Source organism: Zonotrichia albicollis, chromosome 1 (genome assembly GCF_047830755.1).
Source record: "Zonotrichia albicollis isolate bZonAlb1 chromosome 1, bZonAlb1.hap1, whole genome shotgun sequence".
NCBI classification, from domain to species: domain Eukaryota; kingdom Metazoa; phylum Chordata; class Aves; order Passeriformes; family Passerellidae; genus Zonotrichia; species Zonotrichia albicollis.
This window is the reverse complement of record NC_133819.1, coordinates 78,394,262-78,418,394: the sequence shown is the minus strand read 5'-3', so window position 1 is coordinate 78,418,394 and position 24,133 is coordinate 78,394,262. Positions and strand designations below refer to the sequence as shown.

General features: G+C 37.6%; 1 protein-coding gene across 15 annotated transcripts in view; it reads right to left on the bottom strand.

Moving 5' to 3' along the window:
- CDH18 (cadherin 18) overlaps positions 1-24,133 on the bottom strand; it is a 491,833-nt gene that overhangs the window by 215,251 nt on the left and 252,449 nt on the right. For 4 of the 15 annotated variants that reach the window (XM_074545369.1, XM_026791750.2, XM_026791751.2 and 1 more), the window contains exon 1: positions 16,911-17,110. The exons of 8 other annotated variants lie outside the window; for them this stretch is intronic. The gene's annotated coding sequence lies outside the window, so the exon portion shown is untranslated. Of the gene's footprint in view, positions 1-16,910; positions 17,111-17,286; positions 17,799-24,133 lie in introns of those variants that run through there. 3 more of the 15 variants (XM_074545365.1, XM_074545373.1, XM_074545393.1) reach the window with 1 other exon arrangement.

Below are 24,133 nucleotides of genomic sequence, written 5' to 3'. Positions count from 1 at the left end.
TAATAGAAAAGGAAAAAGAAAACCCTTTCTTCTAAAAGATATAACAACAAAAAGATCTTCATGGAGGAAAAAAAGGGCAAGATTTAAAAAATAAATATTTCTTTCACAAGTTTTAGTTGCTAAACCACCTCTGGTCAAGGAACCATCCATTTGAGAAGAAAATATGACCTTCCACTCTCTGCCTTTTATCTTGGCCGTGCTTTGTGGGTATTTTTATAGATCTAACAACTGAACTTTTCCATTTCATGTCAGCTGTGTCACATATATTGCAAGGAAAGAAGCTACAACATTGAGTCTTAGATGCTCTTTTAGCCTTTGTCACCTACTTGCCAGCAGGCCACCCAGTTCTGATTCTCTGCAGGTTTATCTGGATGTCCAGCATTAGAGACTGACTTATTCCACCACTGGAACAGAATTGGACACACTACATAAAATTAAGAATCCGTGAAAGTAGAGATCAATGCCTAGATCTTTCTCTCTTTATGATTTTCAGTAAGTCTGTAACACTTATCAAGTATGATCAGTAATAACTTTTACAAAGGAAATCTCTCAGATCTCTGGTACGACACTAAACTTGATCTGCAGAGTAAACTTTCTGTGATTACAGTGATTTTCAAATATTTGTGTTCTGAAAAACTGTGACCTGAGTGCAAACATAAACATTGCTGCATCTCACTAAGGCATAAAACAGGTCTGAGCCAGGAAAGAAATCTCCTATGATTTTATCAGCTTCAACCAGTTACCTGCATCTACTGCTAAAATAAATGCAAATGTTACAGTCTCTCAAAAGTGTACTTTTTTAAGCTATAACCTTTTTTTTCCTTTCTTTTAATAACTAGACTGGTACATGTAGCTACAAAAACTTTTTCATTATTTGATGGGTCAGCTCTAGACCCATTAGAACATGGAAACTATACATACAAATTTAGTGAATTTAATTTAAATGATTCTTGTATATATTAAGAATAATAATCACATGGTGAGATAAAGACACACAGCACCTATGTCTTTCCATATATTTTTTGTGGGAATTTATCAGAAAGACAGCCTTCATATGAGCACATACAAGCATATGTCCACCAAGGTTTGAATCCTCTTTAAATAATACATGCTTCCCCAGTAAGCATGCATTTCTGGAAGACATGCCAAAGAACTTTTAACCATATTGCCACCACAACATCAGTGGAAGCAAACCATGACCAACACCTCAGTAACGTCCAGGATAATATCTGACTAGACAATTTTTGAGGAGAAAAAAAGTAAATTTTTACACTCAAAATTATTTCAACTACCCTGTGACCTACAGACGCAACAATGACTTTTGAAAACAATGATGTAGAATTTCAGGTAACACCAGGAACTACCCAACAGTAATTTAAAAAAAATCTGAAGAGAGATTTCTGGCCATGTTTTCAAGCTATTTCCAAGTTACATTGTATGCAGCTGTTTTGACCTCACTGATGTTGCATCAGGAATTAATAAGCAAAATTTCTGGGTCATTATCTTCAGAGTTAATTTTTGGGAGACCTGTTCATTAAGCAGGGTTCTTTCCTCACTTCTCTAAATTTATTTAAAATAAAAACTAATCTCCTATTGAGGCATCACTGCCCACTTGCTCACGGGCTAAAAATATAATGTTACAAGGAAGAAAACTTTCATTTGGATCCCATCACAGCAAGACAAAAGCAAAAAAGAAAATCTAGAAAGAAATATTTTTATCATCAAATCTATGACATATTTTGCTAGTTTTCCACCCATCTTTTCACACTTCTAGAACTACACAGTTGTTGCTAGCTTTCTTTTTGGCTGACAAAGTCAAAAACAAAAAGTTACCATCCACAACATGCCCCAGTTGCTTGTTAACATCTCTCTTCTCATGGACCCTCAGGTCTACTAGCTTAACTTCATACACAGGGCTGGTGCTGATCAAAATGTTTAGTGTCAAATTAAGCTTGGCTTTTCAGTTCAAGATATTTGACAGAAACACAGTAAGGAGAGGCTACAAATGCAATTCTACCGTCAGACAGGTGGCTATAATAATTTCTGGCAGGATGCAGTGAAGAGCAGCCAAGGTATGCTCAGAGCTGTAATCTTTCCACCAAGCTCAGCAGCAACCAAGTCAGCATTTCAGACCACAGCCCCAAAGTTTTGGAGACAGATGAGAGGAAGGAGTGGCAGATTATCACAGACAGAATCCTAAACCCTTTTAGAGATTGGCTATGGCTGAAGAAAAAAACTCTGTCTTATGAAACTAAAAAATGAGAACAGAACTCCTTAGTTTTCTATGTGAGCTTGCATTTATGGAATAATCAAAACCAGTAAAAATAGGGAACCATGAGAATTCTCACAAGGCATGTAGCAGCATGTAAAACCTATATCTTTACAAGATATGATTTTTTCCAGGACTGGCTACATTGATACAATGCTACAGGAAGTAGCTGATGTGAAGCATTGACTGTACCCAACAGCATATAAAATTCACTTTGCAATTCTTCCCTTCCCTTGGTCATCTTATGGTTACAAAAGCCAGCTCCAGAGCTTATGTGTTGGGTACACCCAAACCCTTTTTCTGGGAACCCAGGTGCTGCCAAGTCCCCCAGACCCTGGGTAAAAGCTAGGCAGTGGTTCAGTCCCTTTGGATATTTATCTAACAACGACTGATCATTAAACACAAGAAAATGTTGACTACAACACAAGCTAAAAATTTCTCTCTTGCAAGTAAGGAAACAGCAAATTCACTTTCTTCTTGGGCTCCAAACCCATGGTTTAGCCAAAACTATGTGCTTCCTCTCTGCTTACTTCAAATAAAATTTATTCTCTGCTAATTTCACAACAACTAAAAATAAAAAGGATCTTACTGAGATAGCATTGGAAATATTCATTTAACATAGTCACTTTCCAGAAACTGGATTAGGAGTTGTTTGTAGTCCTAGTTCTGTACAAGAGATCATAAATTTCAGATGGGAATATCAAAGGCACTTGCAAATGTTAACTCAGTAGTTTTAACCCTTCAAGTTAGATAAAAGACAGACTGTCATTAATTAACACCAGAGAAATACTATGTTTCCTTTCTCCACGGTCTGCAGTCTGTCATACATTCAAAATAAAACACACTGCTTCCATGGAAAAGAAAGAAAAGGCAAGAGTGAAGCTTTTGCTTTTGTAATTTCTGTCTGGATTGAATACACTCTGATTTTTATGCTGGGAAGAAAACAAAACTCTAAATTACCATTCTCACTCAAAAAGTAGAAAAGGAGTTAGGTGTCTCGAAGAGGCACTACAACACCAAAACTTATATACTCCTGAAGGTATGTGCTCCTTCCTAAAAAATAGAAACATTTGATAATTTTGAAGTAGCTGGCCAGAGCTGGCAGTTGAACTCAATTATGATTCTATCAAGTGCCAGCTAATATATTCAATATTATTTGAGAGAAGATGAAATATAGTAGTCCATGCAAATCAGAATGGAAAGGTCTCTCACTAAGTGATGCTGAGCTGCACCTTGTCCATGAACAGGTCAAACATTCCAGATTAAAAAAATCTAATGCATGAAAAACTAAAGGATAAAATCAGTTTAGCAGAATTATTTAAAAGTCCTTTGTTTCAAAAACACACTCCTGCAGAACTTAAAGCAGAAAAACATATAACATAGTATTATTCTTTTTGTAAAAGGTCACAAGTAATTAAAAAGATTATATTAACGTAATGTCCGCATTCTTTTCTGTGTCCATTTGCAAGACCTGTTTTCTCTACACTGTTTAGCATATGCTGGGAAGAGATAATAATAAGCTTGTTTAAGATTTCTCCAAAGATTGCAGGACACATGTAACATTTATTTAAGATTATCAAAAGCTACAGTGAAAATTAGGAAATTATTTAATGTATACAGAAATGGAGCACTAGAGTTGGTCCTTTAGGGCAGTTGATGCTTCCTTATGCTTAATGCCAGCTAGGCCCCAACCCACTAAAAAAAGCACTACAGATTAGTGTTTTCTGCCAGGCCATGCTGTAAATTAACGCTCTTAATTGTACTGGCATAGTGCTCGAGGGGAAAAACTAATTCTAAACTCAGAGAAATCAGAAGAAAGACTTTACTTCTGCTCTACTAAGCAAAAGGGTTATCTTAGATAAGGAAATATTTTAAGCACACAAAGAATGTTCCCATCATCATTATTTTCTAGAATGATCTGGTGTCCATCTGAGCAATTTTGTTTTAAGAGCTTAAACTCCATTCCTTCAGGTAATACTCCAGTGCCAAACAAGTCTTTTATTGTCCTGGCCATCACTTTTTTTTTCTGCATCTTACCCCAAGATTATATAAATATTTTGTTTCACCTTCACAGGTTCATCTTTTCCTTTGGCCTTAATGATGTAAAACTCTATAAATCAATTCTACTCTTGCCATTATGACAAACAAGACACTTGCCCTTCTTTTGCTCCAAGTCTTGAATTCTTCCATTCACTTATGGTCTTGCCTCTCCACAAATACTCTTACCTTTCTCAAAACTATATCTTTTTGGAAGAAGGGTACTTGATTTAATAATCAGTGCACATAAAAAAATATCCTTTAAAAATGGCTCTATTTCTCTAACCTGGTTTCTCCAATTACTGAAGTTTGAAGTGGATGTTCGCATCCAAAGTGACTAGAAATGAGCACTTAATAGATTCAATACATTTCCAAGTCAGGCAAATATAGTCCTGAAGACTTAGAACTGAATTTATCCTTGTGAAATCACCAATAGCTTTACAGACCTCTACAGATTGCTATTTCTAAAAAAGAGCAAATGATAAAGTCAACACTCACTGTAAATAAGACTGCGGAGTGAGCAATAAGAGTAAAAATATAGGTAGAAAGGACTTTTGGAGATCAAAAAAGTCCAGATTCCTCCCCAAGGCATAGCTACCTTCTAAATTTTATTGGGTTGTTTTTGGGCCATGTCCAGATGAATTTTAAAGCATCTAAGTCTGAAGGTCTCTCTCTGAGCAACTTGTCCCAGAGCTTAACCTTGCTCCCTGTGAAAAGCTTCCTCTTCAAATTCAACAGGAATCTCCTTCATGGACACCTGTGGCCACCATCCTGTGCCCTGCTGCTGTGCACCTCCCAGGGGAGCCTGGCACTGACCCCTCTGCTGCTGAATCTAGCTCCCCGCAGTGCCCTTTCTCCTATCTCCTGCAATACAACTGCCAAAAACTCAAGGCCTCCCACTCATCACTATATTTTCTTGACCTCCTTCTTCTTTTGGAGCCCTACAAATTTGGCACAGCTGCTCCACTGCAATAGAAGAGGAGAATTCTGTGCCTCAACTTTATCCCTGTGCCTGCCCTTCCTTGGTGTAAGGGCACTTTCCACCTGTAATCCATATCCCACCAGATTCCCGTGCCTCTTTCCATGTAACTATTGGCAGCTGGGCTCTATCACTGTGCTGGGAAATCCCAAATTAGATGCAGAACTTCTGCTGAGCTGTCTTTGTGAAGCATATTTATACAGAGTTTTAAGACGATACTCCTGTCCTAAGAAACTTAAGCCTAAACTAGGCGAGACAAGTAGGTGAGATAGGATAAAAATTACCTGTTCAAGAAAGACTACTAGCTAGAAAGAAGGCTGGTTAAAAGTTCTGAGACGGATTCAGAGGGACCATGAAGACAAATGAAAATTCAGGAGCTTCTGTTCAAATTGTGGGAGACAGATAACTGAGAAACTCAAATGTAAAAATGGGTGATAGAAATAAATAAAGCCATAACATTAGAGGGCTACTTCACTGTAAGGCATAAGAATAAAAGAAAGATTGAAAGCAAATTAAGATTATGTACAACCTTAGGCCTGCCACTCATGTCTTCATTCAACTATTTCTTTTTTCACTTCTGAGATTCCAATTAGGCAACATCAAAGATACCACAAGGCACTTGAGGTACAAAAAGGTCTTCAAAAGGAAAAGTAGTACTGCAGTGTGTCTGTACTATCTGTCAAGGAAGAGTTCAATAAGCCTCTACTGCACTTGAACAATGAGGAGTGAAAAGTATGACCTTAAAATATAAGTGATGGGAAGAAGTAAGCATGTGCCTGAAAGGAAATCTCAAATTCATCATCCTAAGCTTTCAAAGACAAACTTTAAACAAAATGGAGGGAGCTGAAAATACCTATTCATTTTGCTTGTGAGAAAAACCTATCTCTCATGCCTTTAGGCAGTACAGAATTATGTGGTCTTTTGAGCTGAAATAGTGCAAACTGTAGAGGATCAGACTGAATAAATGTTAAGATACCAGTCTCACAGGACCTTTGGGAATCTATGCAATAACAATATTTTTGAGATGTCACACACAGGAATGGTGTATTTGTTGTAGTTATATACAACTTGCAGAGTAACCAAATAAAAATGAAAGGATGTGTATGCAACAAGGAATAGAGTAAAAGACAAAGGAAATATCTGCATGGGAATATGTAACACATATAAAAAGACCCATCATTTTAAGGCAAGTTGTAAAGAAAGAATGAAAAACAAACAAGCAAAGAAAAAAAACACCCAAAAAACCCCCACACCAAACTGATACCTTTCAACTGGGCTATGCTATAAGAAATACTAAGTGGAAAAACATTAATCTATTTCAAGTGCTGAAAAGTTGGTCTGGTTAGTAGGGCTCTTTTCCCCAGTTTATGTAAAGATTTGACATGCAGAATTCATTTAGTCCTTATAGCAAGAAAAAATTTCCTTATCCTAAATAAAGTAGACAGTTTCCTAAATCTGTAAATTTTTACACAGCACTACTGTTACAGCTGATGCAGAGCTGTAGATATATATATATATATATATATATATATATATGTCTGAAGAAGGCTTTTTGAATAAGTCCTCCTGTTGACCTTGTTGCAAAGACCTTCCTTCCTGAAGACAAATTTTTGGTGCACTTTACTCAGGCTACAAGAATGGTGGCAGCTGTGCAGAAGCCCTCTGGTCTCTGTGATGGGAAGGTAATACCAACAGAGTCCACCTCCATTGCAGAATTTCTTTCTGTGCTGTTAAGCAGAAGTATCACTAAAAAGCTGAGGGCTGAGGATCTCAGTATATCTCAAGGTTAAGATTCAGCTCAGTATGCAAATATATTTTGCCCTGGTGGGTGAGCCAAAATTAGGCAGAAGATAGGTATAATTTTCAATATCTAGTATATTGCTTATAATATCATAAAAAGTATTTACAAACCCTGATTATTTGGTCTAAGCCTGTAATCCTCTTTAGGAGTAAGATATCTACTGCATAAATACCTTCTTGAGGGGGAAAAAAATCAACTCCTTTATGTGGCAAACTGTAAAACTAACTACATCTTCTTGTGAAAAAAAAGAGATAAGAAGGCATAAAGGAGCTGACTCTAATTGACACCTTTCCTACAATAATCTGGAACAATACTTCAAGAAGAGCAAAAAACAGGTTTAGTCATGCCCTTCTTTTTTTGTATCATATGCCAAAAAAGGCTTCAATCTCTTTCTTAAATGACATACTTTTACTTCCTTATTGAATTCTTTATTTCATCTCTTTTATCCTTTACTTTCTACCCTTTTTTAATCAATTGCTAAAATTGGTCAGCAGAATTGCACATCAGGTACACAGCACTTCCTTTTATTGGCATGAGATACATGGGAGACAGGAGCTGAAAAGGCCAGTCATTATGTGCAGTCCAGAAGCTATCATTTCCTGCAGACAATGTATGTTCACAGTATAGCAGGAATGAGGCCAAATTTGATTTAAACTATCCATTTGAAGTTCCTTTTTTCTGCAATTATTCAAAGTCCATCTTTGTTCCAAATATAATGCTCTCTAATGTCCAGACTCTACAAAAATGGAGCAAAAGTACTTGGACCTTTAATGTAGCTACAGCTAAAATAAAGACAGAAGTAAAAACATAGAGTGGGCAGTAATGAAAAAGTCATTAAAAAGTGTAAAGACATAATGGAAAAAGTGGGGAACTAGGAAGATAAGAACTCAGCAGGAATAACAAATTCCCCATCCTCAGATGCCATGGAGGTTCACCATTTCCTTCCTGAGTGGTATCTGTCTGGTGTTCAGGGACCCAGCAGGATCTCACATTGAAATAATCAGGCATTATAACATTCTGCCTGGCAGTAGTTTACCTATCTAATGTTTCTATCAGAAAATAAATAATTGCTGTGTAGTCATAAATTCACTACATTTCTGCTTGCAAGTCTTTGGGGATGATAAGAGTTGTTCAAATAAACGTGTCACAGTAGAGAAAGAGTATAGAAAAGAAAAGAATGGTTTGATTAAAGATTTATCTATCAGTTTGAATTTACTAACACTGCAGTTTTTAGAATAAGAAAATGAAGTTGACCTTCAGGTTTGCAAAAGATAAACAACTTTGCCAATTCAGAAAATCAGTTGATACTTTTAAGTCTCAATGTGGATAAAACAGTATTTTTCAAACAGCCAGCTCATTTTGAATCTGTCTTTAGTGGCAACATCACAAAAGCATAGAGAAGAGCAAAGTGTTTCCTTTAGGGCTAACACTGCATGTAGATATTACAGAAATGTCACTATAAAAAACTTTGTAGATTGCTGGTGATCTTGTTGTGACACCAAAGATTGACTAGACAGACTGACAGGCTAAAGACCTTGTCTGCAAATCAATTTGTATGACATTCTTTTTTCAGTTCTCATTTTCCTGAACACAGTTATTGCCAGAATATTGAAAATCTTCAGAACACAAAAAACAATTCTACATTGATATGCCTCTAATTAGTTTGCAGATCCCATAAATCTACTTAAATATTAACTAATATTTTTTAAAAAACATAAGCCTGAATCTAAAAAGTGCAGATTTTTGGGGGGTGGGGGGGGGGGTGTGGTGAATTAGCAAATTTACAAGTTGCAATTTAATACAAAATTTTTAATGAAATCACTTATCTTTCACCTAATATAAAATGTGAATGCTAAATATACAAGCACCTATATTTTGGGATTTCTCCAAAGCTAAGGAAAGTAATTTTAAAAGCAAAATTATAGCTGTATGTTGCAAAAAAGTATGTGCTCACAAGTCTCAAAACTTTTGACAAATCCACCTAAATGAATCATGAGCATGGAGACACTCTTTGAGTTTCGCTTTGTGGGGGAGTCACAATAGTCATTAAAACATATTAAGCTCCACAATAAATAGAGTGAGTGCTCATTATAATAAAAGGAGTAAATTATCACACAATGGTACTGTGGAGGAAACTCACTGCATTTCAAGACTGTTATATCTCTTTGTAATTAAAAAAAATTTAAAAACCAAAAAGAAAACAAACAAGCAAACAAAAATCCAAACAAACACAAATTGAGACATCTCCTGTTTCAGTTCAGAACTAGAAAACTTATAGGTATAGCCATGACATAGCATAGCAAACACACTACAATAGTGTAACAATATAATCCCACTGGCTTCAGTAGCACAGTAGGTATTAATAGCTTTAGGAAATCAGTCATCACCTGACCTATATCGTCTGAAAGAACTCAAGTTCATTAGCCTTCAAGTCACAATGCAAGGCTACATAGTCAGTTGTCTTCCTGCTGGCTTTCCTTGTGAGGTATTGATAAACCTCCTGAAAAGGTTTTCATCTAGGAGGCTACTTTTCAAAGGTTCTTACAAGGAACATCCCTCTGGTCATCTTTTCCATTCATCTGCCTCATGGCTAAAGAAAGATTATCAAAATAATGGTGCCCTATTTTTCTTTCCCTGCATCCAGGCTGTTGTTCCCCCAGCTTTCTCTCTTTTAGATCCAGAATGTGACAAACCTTCCTATAAAATTACATAGCTCTCTAATCCAGCAGAAAATTAACCCAGGGGGAAAAAAAAAATTACTAGGGAAAAACAGCAACTTGTTGGCTGAATATTTTTGCATACATTCTCTGTAAGCTCCTTTATGCTCTCTGAGGATCAAGTCTCTGGTAACACATATCCCTCTACTAACTCCTCCTTAATAGACCAAGAGGTATCCAACATTATGTTTCTCTCTAATAGTTTAAAACATGGTATTAGAATGATGCAGTTGATTGAGTGGGATCTGAGAAATATAAAGACCTCCTCCAGGAACATATTCATGCAACATGATCACTCCCCCTAAGTCCTCTAAACCTAATGTCCAATTTATAGCACACAAATGGCATGCACAGTCTAGCCAATGCATTTCTGCAGTCCCAGCAGAAAGCTGGGGACTGAACCACACACTGTGGAACCCACTCCCTGTCTAAAAGCTGTGCACAGTCTGCATGCCCATAATGCGCCGGCTAAACACCTGGGAAGAGGCACCTGCTGCTTGAAGGGAGTTATGGCAGCAGGTCACATCATCTGTGCCAGGATCAGCAGCTATCTTCCCACTCTGCTGCCTCTTGGCACAATTCTGGCGCACCCACTCTGTTAATGCACAGGGAACTGGATGCCTTGGATGGCTGTCCTGAGAGTACACAAGACAACACTGGAAGAAGCCCAAACAGCTAGAAATGTTGAGTTCCATTTGAAAACTTGTTAGCTTGCTGGTTGTTCTGACATTTTCCAAAATCACTTTGAAGGGTTTCTAGTACAAAACCACACAGGATTTAAAAGTGTTAGTTATGCATTCATTGAAAATGAATGAGTATAAGAACAAATATTATACTTTTCCACAAGTTTTCTAGAAGTTTCTTAGATTATTCATAACTTTAAAAAAATGTACAAAAAACCAACTAAACATGCAATGATAAATGGACTGATTATTTTACACCTTCCCTTCTGCAAATAGAAAAATATTTAAGATCTCTCTAGCCTGAATAGTCAAGATAATAACTCTGAGCTCAAATTCACTAATATGAATGCAAGAATTCACGCTTTAATGAACAGCAAATATATAACAAATTTTCTTCATCAGCAAAGTGTGTGGAAATTGCGTGTAATAAATGATGCGTAGCTTTTTTTCTTGATTTTATTACTCCAGTAAGAAAGCTTATTATTTATTGAAAGACCAAATGTAAAGCATACAAGAAATAGAGATTGAGGACTGTAGTCCAGGCATCAATGACTTTCCCAGTATTTTTATATGTTGTCAGTTGCCATGAGCAGTTAATGGCTAACATGCTACAGTGCTCATATGCCCTAGTTTTATTTCACCTCTCCTGAAAGCCAAGATTTTACATTTAAAGCAGTCAGCACTTCCCAGGTGCTAATACAGTACATCAGTGTTAAAATACCTTTTTACACTCAAATTAAATCTTTCTCACTATTGAATGAGCTAAAGGAACTTCCTCCCTTATAGGAACTACTGTTTTCTTCAAATATGCACAAACACATGCATATGCATTCCAACACCAAAAATTAATAGCAGCATTATTGGCCTGACACCATTACTAACCTACCAAATTTTTCAGTAATAATAGGAAGATTCCCTTTTGAAGGAGCATTTGTATTTTACACGCAGAACGGGACTCACAGAGACAGTCTGAAACTTGACTCTGAATATCTCAAATACTTGCCCTGCAATTATAGAGATTGTATTCATGTTGCTATTTTTCAAAATTATTTGTTCTATCACTTGTCATATCATCAACAGCAGAGCAGGACTGAAAGTTTGAATACTGAAGCTTGAGATATGGGCTTCAGTATTCAATTCACCTCAACATGAAGCATCATCTTAAATCTCCTTCAAAGAGCTGCCCAATACACAAATGTTTACAAGTCAAAGACAAAACAAGATTCTTTTCTCTGGGCAAAGTATAATTACTGAAAAAGAAGCAAACATAGTGTCTTGAACCAAAAGTTTTTCTTTCACAGCTTTCATACCATCCAGCAAGAACAAGATGTAAAATAAACAGAATTCAAATCTAAATGTATGACTTTTGTAGGACAATATATTACTGATTTGGTTAGGGTGACTAATCATAGAATTCAAATAAATCATTTCATATAATAATGAAAATGCACATTCCCATCTGTGACCATAAGATATCCTGCGCCAAAAAATTGCTCAGTCTAGTGCCACACAATGTTACTCATAATTTTTACATGCCTTTAGATTATCAAACATGGTACTTTTTTAAATTTGATATTCATTTCTTTGTACCTTCTCTAAGAATATGTGTGTACACTTAACATATATACAACCATAATTGTGCTGTAAGAGCTTAATGGCAATTAATTACTAAACAACACAGTGCATGATGGAGATACTGGAACAGGCTGCCCAAGGAAGGTGTCAATGTCCCATCCCTTGCAGTGTTCAAGGCTTTGAGTAACCTGGTCTAGTGAAAGATGGCTAAACCCATGGCAGGGCAGAGCAGGTTGGATTAGATGTTCTTCAAAGGTCTCTTTCAACCCAAACCATTTCATGATTCTATGATACACCTGGAAATACCAAAATGAGGAGTCAATCAAATAGAGTTGGTTGTTTTCAACAGAATACTGAACAGGGACAAGATATGCTAGGAAACATTTAGACCACCTATACTGAAGCATGTACTTCTATATCACTAGCAGGGAGAGGCAGATTTCTCCAAAGAATGGTTCAAAGCAGTTGTTGTACATTAAAAACTTAAAGATATTGCATAAGGAAAAGACTGCTGGTCCTACCACATCACTCATCCCATCTGCTAAGTCAAGACAATGTGGCTGATCCCTCCTGTAATATTACAAAGTACTTTCAGGATTAAATATTACAAAGTACTTTCAGGGTTCAATATTACAGTAGACTGTGCAGTACTACAGTACAAGGAGAAAACAACAAAATATCTCACAGATCCTTACTACAGTCCTAGCATAGAAATGCAGCTGGTGCCTCAGCTAGCTTGTGTATTTTTACACCACACTTCACAAGCAGCCTTGAAAATTTGGCCTTGTAAGCACTGGATAAATTGTACTGAAACCTAGGTAAGGTGAAGTGAGAATGGAATAATTTGTCTGTGACCTAAATATACTCCCTTTTGCAAGAAGATGTGCTTAAAAGAAGCAAACAATTTCACAAGGAGTAGGGAGTAAAGTAATGCTTTGTCTTTTCTATGATAACAAACCCAGCTTTACCTCTACTCAGTTTTGAATAAATTCCATAAAAATATAAATGACAATTGCCATCAAGCAAAACTGTATTTCTTACAGGCCTCAAGAAACTGCAGAATGTATTTTCATTATATAAGGACTGCAGATGTGCAAATGCTACCAAGTTGCCTGTCGATTACTTATAAAGCTTCATGATTATGCTATTCCGATTGTGTTCAATCCAAAAAGACATTACTTCAAAAAAAGCCCCAGTCCCCAAAAGAAACCCCTGAAACAACAACTTCCTCCACATAAGCACAACCCCTAAACAGGAGATCAGCCTTATTCACTCCTTTCAATCTCAAACTTTTTTAATTCTAAATTCTGTTGATTCTTAAAACCAGTCAAAAAAAAAAAGTAATGGTACATTATTAAAACCATATTTCAAAACATTTCAGCATTAACTGTTTTCTGGAGAAAACCTGGTTTTGGAGGGGAAAAAAATCTTATCATGCCAATCTTTGTTGTCCCTTATATGATACATGATTTGTTTAGCCCTCAATTCAGAAACTTCTTAAAAATTCCACTTCCATTCTTTGGGTTTCCAAATTCCATGTAGCTTCATTTGCTGGAAATGGATGGCAAAATTGTGTATAATTCAAAACAGAAGGAATAGAGTAATGAAGACAATACACTTCAGTATTAGGTTCTGCAATATTTTTTTTTAAACAGTATCATATAATATTCATTGTTCATTCTACACTTATTATGCAATGCTCACGTCATACACGAAGTTACTGAGTGCTTTAGGGACTTGTCCAAGTCTACCAATCAAGTATATGATGAAGTTTAAGCACTTTGCCCTGATTTTTCACCAGATCATACACATACTATTTAAACTGCATCTCTACGGATAATGGAAAATAAGTTTTCCACCATAATTATGCTAGTGAGATATTTGTGCTGGCTTACATAGACCTGTGTAGGCTATGCTGGGGTTTTCATATGGAGTTTCTTCTTATGACCTTTGCACATGTATAATCTTCTTCTCAGAAAAGATGCACAGAATCTCTTCTATGAATGCAATCACTTTATGTTGTCGGGAGGGTTTTGCAATGTATTTTGTGTGCTTCCTGCCCTGCCAGCTGCCACCTTTATTTTGCTTTGCCTATAAGCAATGGAACTGTGCCCCATGGTGTCACGATGGCAGATTTAGACCCCTTTGCAGGACAGATCTGCCAGGGCTAACTAGCTGTTAGCTGTCCAAACAGGAGCTCATGTTCATCTGCATGGAACAGATGACTCACTGGTATTTAGCTGGTTTTATTCAATCTGATAAGACTGATAATTTTAAGCACTAATTGTATTAACAGAAATGCAGCTCTTAACCAGGAGCAGGAACTATAGTTAACAGAATTTTTCATACCTTTCAAGTTTCATTTATCAGCCAGAGATAAAGGTTGAAGTCTTCCATATGACCATATTGAGAACTAGTAAGTCAATTGCTCATATTTTTAATGTTTAGAGCTCATATGTTAAATGTTTAAGAGTCCAGAGACAAAATTATAAAAAAAAAATAAAATAATGAAGTCACTTTTAAGTACAGATTATTCCCTGAAGGCTATTATGTAAATTTTACGCACCACAGGAATGTCAGTTCTGGTGCAGTAACAACTGTGCCTCTCTGGCGTGCACACATGCACCCTCATACACTAATTTTGGATGTTGAAGACATTTATCCCCAGTTGTTTTATAACTTTGCATATGTTCACCAGAGCTACTACCATGAATTAGCACAGCATGCACCAACAAAGTGGCTGAGTTACAGTCTCTGCATTGCAGGACAAAAACACTAAACAACACTTTTTAATGTAGGTAGTAAAGAAGAATCCTCTCAAATTAAGCTACTTGAGGAATTAAACTAGACAAAGTATAAAAAATTTTGACTGGCATTTTGTCCTAATAGTAGAGCCAACAATGCTATCCTAGAAAGTCTTTCAGGATCTTCAGTACCTGCAAGTTGAAGGCATTTAGTTTTGGAGCTCATCTGTAAATGGTTCAGTCAGCAGCACAGTGCCCCCTAAGACATGCTTGTGCACTGAATTTGCTCCTTTTCAAAGGAAAGTGCTGTCTGACACACAATTTCTCTAGTCAATTAAAAAAAAAACAGGTAAAAGTGAATGTGTTGGTTTGGTTGTTTTCTTGATTCATTTTGTAGGTTTTTTGTTGGATTGTTTGCTTTCTGTTTCATTGACATTTTCTATTCAGAAATGAAAAAAGGTTTTTATTGTTGTCCTTAAATAGGATGATTAGTAACTTTAACTACAAAAGTAAAACATTACATAGTTTCCATAGGTATATGTAACAAAAAAGAGTCAACACTTAATTTGCATTAGGTAACTATACCATACTATGTCTTCTTCAGAAAAATATGAAATGAAATAAAATGAAATATTCTGTAAAAAGCAGTGAAGTAGGTTAAAGAAGCCTTTTGGTTATTTTTCTAAATCTTACCTTTACAGTTAGGCAAAATGCCAAACATGGCAAACTTTTAAATTAATTCTATATTTGCCCCGAAAACAAACATTTACTACTATTCAGTAAAAGGACAATTTATGCAGAAGGAAGGCTTCAGTGTTTTCACTCAACTGTGTATGGCTGACTGCAGCACAGAAGTAAAGATTTGGAAAGGAAGGAGCTATGCCTAGTGTCTCGGAATGAAAAATACATTCTGTATCTTGAATATAGGAAGTGATTTTATCACCTGTACTAACTGAAGTCATAATTTTACCTGTGTTTTCCATTGTATTTCCTTTGATTGTGAAAAACTAATGGGGCATTGATGCACATGAAATTGAATTTATCCCAACCCCTAATCTGAATGATAAACTACATTGAAATATGAGAAATGCTATACTGTTTTACAGAGATCCAGTCAGAGAAATACATGCAGGTATCTACGTTTGCCATGTTTCATTGGCTTCTGTACCCTGTCCTCCTTGTATCTTGTCACTCCTGTACACAAAACAGACTCACAGGCACACACAGACACATACACACACACACAGGTTCAGGACTATGTTGTTTTCAGAGACACACATTAGCAAAGTCATCCTAGGGAGCTCCTTGCTTGCCAAAACACTCAGTTCCAGTCCACTGACAGTTCCATCAGTCAAAATGTAGTGTGAACTAAAGGTACATGGTAGTTTTTGTTCATTAGGTGAGGTACTATTGGGGTGGGCTAGGAGGAGATGAAAGAGAGGATTTATTTCTGCCTGTGCATTATTTACAGTGCCCTTTACACAAAGTAAAGTTAGGTGACTGCTTAAGCTTTAACAAGCAGCTAAAGGCAAATCTGCAGGTCTGCTTTTGCTGCAATTTCAATCCTCAGTTATCACATATAATGTTACAAACATGGGGGGGGTGGGGAGGGGGGAACCCAAACCCCTGAAATTGCTATTCAAATACCAAGCTTAATGTTCTCCACATATAGTTCACCATGGCATGCGGTTTTATTGTATAAAAAGGCTCACACATGTGAGTTGAGCCAAAGAATAATCTGCCTGCCATCACAATTAAAATGCATCTGCACATTATCCCCGTAAGTTAAGGAGCAGAACTGTAGGTATTACGAACACGGTCACACACAAACACATACACAGAGCGCCGCTACCTTTCTACGCCTGTATTTTGCAGGTCCCTTTGCAACTGCCTCGGATAAGCAAACACGTTCCTACAGCACCACAAGGGTAAGGCTTGCGTACCAGCGGCAACTTTAACACAGACAAATTACCGGTTGTGCACCCACTACGACAGCATTATCGCACAAAATATTTTGCGCTACTTAGAAGGCTGTGTTAGCGGCACCGCTGTCCGGAAATATCCATGTTGCCACATATTAAAGTGTCATTTTATTTAAGCCTTACCTTGGCTGACTTGCCCTAACTGGTGACAAGGCACTTTAATTTATAAGAAGCAAATGGGGACTTTTCGCAGTGCTGGCGGCACAGCTGCTCGCCGTCCTCAGAGAGGTACCCGGGCCCGGCTCCGCATCCCTCGGAGCCCGAGCGCCGCGCCGCCGCTCCTGCAGCGCCGGCAGCCCGGGCGATTGGCCGCGCCGCCGCCGCCCCCGCCCCGCTCCGCGCCCGCCTCCCCTCCCCGCCCGCCCCCGCGCTTCTCCCCTCCCCGCCTTGTTTTCTCCCTTGCCAGCACTTCGGGGATGCGAGCCGCCTCCTGCGCGCGATGGCAGAGCCGGGCTAGCCCCGGCTCTCGGGCAGATGCGCGATTCAGCCATCTACATACCGATCCATCCATCCATGCATCCATGCATCCATCCATCCGTCCGTCCGTCCTCCCGTACCGATATAACCGGTGGGTTCCGGCACAGGGATATCTTTGTCCGGTAACTGCACGGCGGCTGCGAAGCCCCCCAGTTCGTGCTCGAGGTGCAGAAGAAGGACGGCTCCAGCTTGGTGACAGCGAGCCCCTGAATTCGGTGCCGGGAAGGGGGGCCGGGAGCCGGGAGGGCTGGGCTGCCGAGCGGGGCGGGAGTGCACAGAAGGGGCGCACCACCGAAAGCGGGCAGTACGGTACTGCTGTGGCAAGCCGGCGATAAATTTTCCTATTTCTGTGCAAAGTCGTCACAGCCTGCTAAGCATTCCACTGCTGGCTCGTTCATCAGCCGTCCACACGGTCCGGCTGTAAGACTCAGACTGAATGATGCCCTTTAATGCCTCCTTCCAGTCCTGGTGGGGCACAGGAGGTGGCACGTTAGCAACCCGTCCTCTACCAGATCAGTCCCACTCCTTTAAAGATTTCCTGCCCTCTGACATCCCTGTATTCATATCACTACATCAGTCACTGTAAGCTGGTGGATAATTTGTGCCCTTTCAGGCTGGTCTGGATCAAGGCAGGCTGGTTGATGCATAAGTAATTCAAAATTCTGGACTTTGTATAACATCTTTACTCCAAACACACCTTATTCGGAATTAAGATTAATGGCATTCTCCTGATTCAGGGTTTCAGGAATGGGGCAACCGTGTCAGACTCTGCTTACTCAACCCGCTAAAGCAGCACATTAAAAATGTAATTAACATATGAGTGAAAGCCCTGGCACATTCCCTGCTGGTGCAAAGGGGCTTTGCTTCCAGCCAGCAGGACATGTATCCTGGAGTGAGCCATGAAACCAGAGTGTGCCTGAGTCCCAAAGCTCCAGCAGGAAACGACAGGATGAAAGAAAAGAAAGCTACTGCCTTTTTTTTTTTTTCTTAGTTTATTATGGTCAGAAGCAGCATCTGAAGTATAAATGATAGGTACCCCATGTAAAAATGATCTAGATTTGAAAAGCAGAGCTGAAAAGAGTAATTCTACAATTTAACATAACCGGAAGGAAAGCTGTTACGCCAGATTAGATGGAAAGAACAACACTGCTCACTGAGATCACTTGGGCTGCTGGATTTTGAGAACTTTTCAAACAAAATCGCTCTGAGCTGCTCAGCGACATACATTAAAAATGATTTTGCTAGCAGGATAGAGAATTGAAGGCAAGAAGCAGCTAGTTGTTTGAATTTGGGGCATGTAAGCTCTTGGAGGGAATGAAATGGAAGCTGTTTCAATTTGCTATTTATACGTCCTCTGGCTTGCAGCTGCAGCACATATGAATCAATGCTTTAATACACAGTCTTCAGAGTGTTCTCTCTCATGCAACTTCTGCTAGGTTGTGCATAGCTCCAGATTCAGACAGATCTCATGATCTGGGGGATGGGCTGCTTCTACCCAGATGCTTTCACTATTTTACTGCACTATGGCAGAAGCAAATTTTAAATATCTTTGCCAGGGAAGTAGTTGTGTTAGTAACAGGGAGGGGAAAAAAGGAGTCAAAAAAGGAGTGAAGAGACACGCTTCCTTTCATTGTTTGAAACTCCAGACAATATAACATGAAAACGAATTCATGTCAAACCATCCTCCAAAGATTCCCACCTCAGTGCATAAACTGAAAAGGATAAAATACAGGGTTACCTTTCAGCCTACCTACCCTTGGATGACATGCTGCTTAGGTGTAACAACTCAAGGATATGGCTGGAAACACAACATTTTATTTTAAGGTCTTTTCTCAGTAATTTCCAGTGAATAAGACAAAATTATGAATATTCACCAGATACTCAGAACATGTGTCATCAAATCATTTGTTTCTGCAATAAGATGTTTGACAAGCAGAGGGAAGTCTTGATGCTTCGAAAAGCATTTAGAAGGTGAAAATCTCCAATTCTTTCTTCATACATACATATAAAATAAATACATGCACATGCATTTGTATTGAAATATTTCAGAGACTTCTCAGAGGCAAGAGTAAAGAATATCTGTTTAAAGAGATTATATCCACTGTTGCAGGCTAATTTGATATACAATGATCAAAGTTTTCTTAAGAATTCAAAATTATGCCATTTCAAGGAAAAAGCTGACAGTTTGAAAAAACTAGCCTCAATGAACTCTGACATTTCTTTTAAGCCTACATTTTAAGACTAAATACTGAGATTTGGTGTTACTGATGTTAGGTCAATCCTTTCATCAGTTTGAATGCTAAAAGAATTTGAATTTGTCATGGGGAAAAAAGTCTGATGAAAAGAACCTCAAAATGAAGTTACTGTCTGGGACTGCAGCAGTATTCCCAAAGGGGTTCCAGGGAAATTTGGATATAACCCTTGAAGTCATTGTATGCATGGGTCTTGCCTAAGGAATCCAGCAAACTTACACAATTCTAGCAATATATCAAAATACAGAACTTCATCAATCACGTTCAATAAGTTCCCTTCCCAGACTGAAGAGCTCCTGACAGTGATTGCAGGGGTAGAAGACAAGAAGAAGTTCTTTTTGTCTCTTCTGACTTGGGGACTTGCTATGTTTAAAAGCAGTACTGCAAAGGACATAGACTAGTTATGAAGGAAATATACAGCTGTACCAAAAGAAAACTAGTTTCTGCAGATTAAAACAAAAAAATTGTTTTGCAGTTCCAGTTAATAGGTAATAGAATAAGCTCATAAAATATGTCTCTCTTTGGGGGTGTTTAATGTGCTAAACATGAATTGATTGTCTTGCAGGTAACTGCTAGAGAGCTAATCATCCAGCTAACAGTCAACCAATTAGAAAAACACTAAGTGGTTCATTTATACAAAAAATAATGAAAATTCCAGCTGATTTATAGATTACAAAGTTTCTGTATACAAGACAGATAGATGAAGAATGGCTAAGATCACATTGGGATAATGATGTTGCCAAGTTAAAGTCCAACTCTTTCTTAAACTTGTGTACTCTAATAGCTGCAGCTGAAGGAAATTTGCTCAGTCGCTGCCACGTACCTCTGCTCACACACTGAGAGCAATTGCACTGGGAATTTTCATATTCTTGTTCAAAAGCACCAGGGAATAACATAGTAATCCTTACTTCCAGCAGCATCTTCTCAGTCTGCACAAAATTACAAACCCCTTCCCTTTTTCCTAGTTTTGAAAGAGTGAAAACAAAGGATTCTACAATTTCCTGCCACAAATTTCACATTCACTAATCATTATTTTTCTTCTCAGCTGCAGCACATAAGAGCTGGTCCCCAACATACGTCTTAAGAACATATTTGACACTCTCCACCAATATCTGTTTCTTGTCTTAGTAGATGAACATTTTAATTTGATTTTATTAATAAATATTCTTACAGCTACTAATTTATGCAGAAATGAATTTTCTTAAAATTTATATGCAATTTACTAATGACAGTTCTTTAGAAATGGTCATCCCAAAATATATCACCAAGTGGAATTAATACTGGGCCTCGAGTTAAAAAGCATTAATATATCAAGTTGAATATAAAAATAATGTATATAGTTTGATGATGAATCACAATGAGACATAATTGACTCACCATACTAATTCTATTTCAATTTTGAAGATGACTTAAATATAGTAAAATATAAAAATGCAAAAATAATTTTGACATCAAATTGTTACATTGTTACAATATTGTTACATTTTCATCTCTAGATAGCTAACAGAAAATAATACCAATATATATCATGGCAGTAAAAATTTTCATATTCTGATACATAACAGTGGAACAGAAATTTTTAACTTGTCTAGTAAATGAACATACAGCTGAGCTATCTTCATGCTCCTAATGAAAACTCTCTGGAGGTTTCTCATACCATGCCTCCATATTTTTATTTTTAATTTGGTAATGTGCACAATATTCAGAGGAAATAGGATTAAGACAATTTATTTTTCATACAGTCTCTGAATATTCTGTAAGGCATGCATTTCCTCTAGAAAATTTAAATAGTTGATTATAAAAAGTAAATTTTTAATACAGGTTAGCAAATTCTACACTATACTAATTGCAGAGGGAATGACACTGCTGATACTGCCTTGGCTCTTTTCTACACTAAGCATCACTGGAGTATTTTCTAATAAAACAACAACAGCTGTTCCTAGATATATGATGCCAGTAACAGTTGCCAGTCACAAAAACTTGTGATAATATAGTCACTTGCCTTTAGTGTTCCATGAAACAGCAGGCAAAATATACTGACAGGACTTGGAGAAAACAACATAATGCCTGGCATTTTGCTACCTGTTACCATAAAACTCTGAGCTAATCAGTCCCTTTCTGAATGCAGGAAAGATGGAAAAAAATATAAAGGGCCACAAAAGAAGAGCATGGCGTGTCAATCTCTCAGTGTCTGCATGGAAACAGACAAGAAATAAGGCTCAGCTGAAGTCAGTGCAGTAATTAACTTAGACATTAGTAGACCTTTCTGCCCATCCTGTGGAATTTCACACTAATGTTTATAATAGACACTACTCAATCAAGAAACTGGCTTAATTGGGGTGTTTCCTGGGAAACTAATACAGTTGTGTAATAGTGGATCATGCACTGACCAGTGTAAAATGGGATACGTCTTGGCAATTGTATTATGTTCGTGTGTAATGGGTGACATTTTTGTAAGTTTAAATCTGTCAATGAAATTATCTTGAAATTTAAAATTAATGTAGGCAAAAATAAACCTTTTTCATACACAGACTGTTATTAAATCCTCTCGAGTCAAGATTCTCTCTGAATTGTTGCCAATGGTTATTCAGATACTCTGTATAAAACATCAGATACAAATATGTCCTATTTCAAATTATGAGCATTATATTTGGTGTAGTTTGGTTTTTAGAGCTGGTAGTGAGATACAACCTTCTTTCCCACTGTAACTATAGCTTTAATAAAGTATTGCTTAGTGGTAGGGAAATACTAACAAGCAAAGGCTTCTGGGACAATATAGAGACAGATTTTCATAATACAATCCAAAAGGACATTATTTCTGGGCCATAGTATGTATTTTTTATCTTTACTAAGATGAAATTGCTTCTCTTAGACTCAGCACACAGTATGCTAAGGGCAGATCAAAAAAAGGGTAAATATAATATGTTACAAGATGATGATGCGACTTCTACTGAAGTTGGAATATCCTTTCCGTTGAAACCATAATGCTGAATGATGCTGAAGGTATGTGAAGGAAAAATTGGGTAATTTTTGATATAGAATCTTCACTGAAACTTAGCAGTCCTTCTGTAGTCTATCCTATTCTCCTTGTACTATAGCTGTATGTTTTTCCAGTCATTCTTTTTTTAGCACTTCTTCCAGTATGAAGATGTGTACAGATGTCGTTTTGCTCCTTCCAAAAAGCTGCATGACCAACAACATACTTAAATATAGCAATATATGTAAATAGTTTCACACCCAGTCAGTGGGCGCCACTGAAAGGAGTCTGATTTCCTCTTCCTTACCTACCCTGCTTCATCAGGTATTTTTTACATTTTGGTAATACCTTCCCAGAGCCTTCTTGTCTCCTGGCCAAACAGCACTACCTCTCTGCTTCACCTGATGTGGTGTATATTCTGATCCATGAATGAGGTACATGACTGCTTGCTGCACTTGCTCTAGTACATGCTCCCTCATGAGTTGGGTACTGAGGGGTTAAGAATGGGACTCAGCACTGCAAATGGTCTCACCAGGACCAAGGCAATGGACAACTCCCCTTAAGTTGCTGGTAATGCTTTTCTAATGCAGCCCAGGATTCTATTGGCCTTCTTTGTCACAAGGGGAGAAATTTGCACTGTATTTTAGTAGCCATGTTTTGTAATTATACTGAGCACTAACATAGGACAAAGTTGAATTTTGAAATTTGCTGAGCTTTGTAGTAGAGCTCCTAGTCATTGAATCACTTATAATTTGTGGGAAAACAGTGTTTAGTGCAAGGCTGTAGAGTCAGTTAATGTCTAATTCCAGTGGTTCTCTTAACTGGATTAAACTAATTTCCAATTAGAGTAGGAGAAAGGATTAATCTTTTTTTCTGAAAGAGGAAGAAACAGCGGAAGTGGAACAAAGGATAAACTTCTTGGTCACTTCCAAATTCTGAAAGCTGTTGTTGGGTTGACAACATTTTTATTTAGAAGTGTTAAATGAGAAAATAAGATTAAAAGCCATATAATGCTGTCCACATCAGCACCCTTCAGCACTGTGTCTGATGGGGATTCTTCCCCATAAAGGCTAATGTGTAGGTACAGCATCCTTCCTATTCTGCAGTGCCTAGCCTTGTGTGTCTATCCCTCTCCAGTGTGCTTGGCACAAGTAGTAGATCATAAGATTATTTTGAAGGTTTAAAAATTCCAGTGGGGTTAAGTCTCTAGTATCACCAAAGTAAAAGCCCCTCCCTGCTGTCCCTCTGTTTCATTCCCCTAGCCAGGCAATATGACAACTGAAGAAATGGAAATAAGCGTCAAGAAGCAATTTGATTTTGACTCTCTTTATGTTAAGAAATAGTGCAGTTCCACAAGCCTACTACATGCTTCCGTGTAAGTAATGTCATGGATGCCATTTATTTAATAGAACCACCATCTACTGGAATGCTTCTCAGAATGTGCTTTTCTTTTGCCCTTTACTTATTAGTGCCCACTGTAATTATTTAGAATTAATAAAAATCAAGTTTATGACTAGTATGATCTGTTTAATAGGCCAAATAAGCAACAAGAAATAACCTCGTGTTAGATGGTGACAAACAATGAAGCAGAGACATATGTTTGTTCTATTCCCCAAGCATAAACAGTACACAGAGTTTCC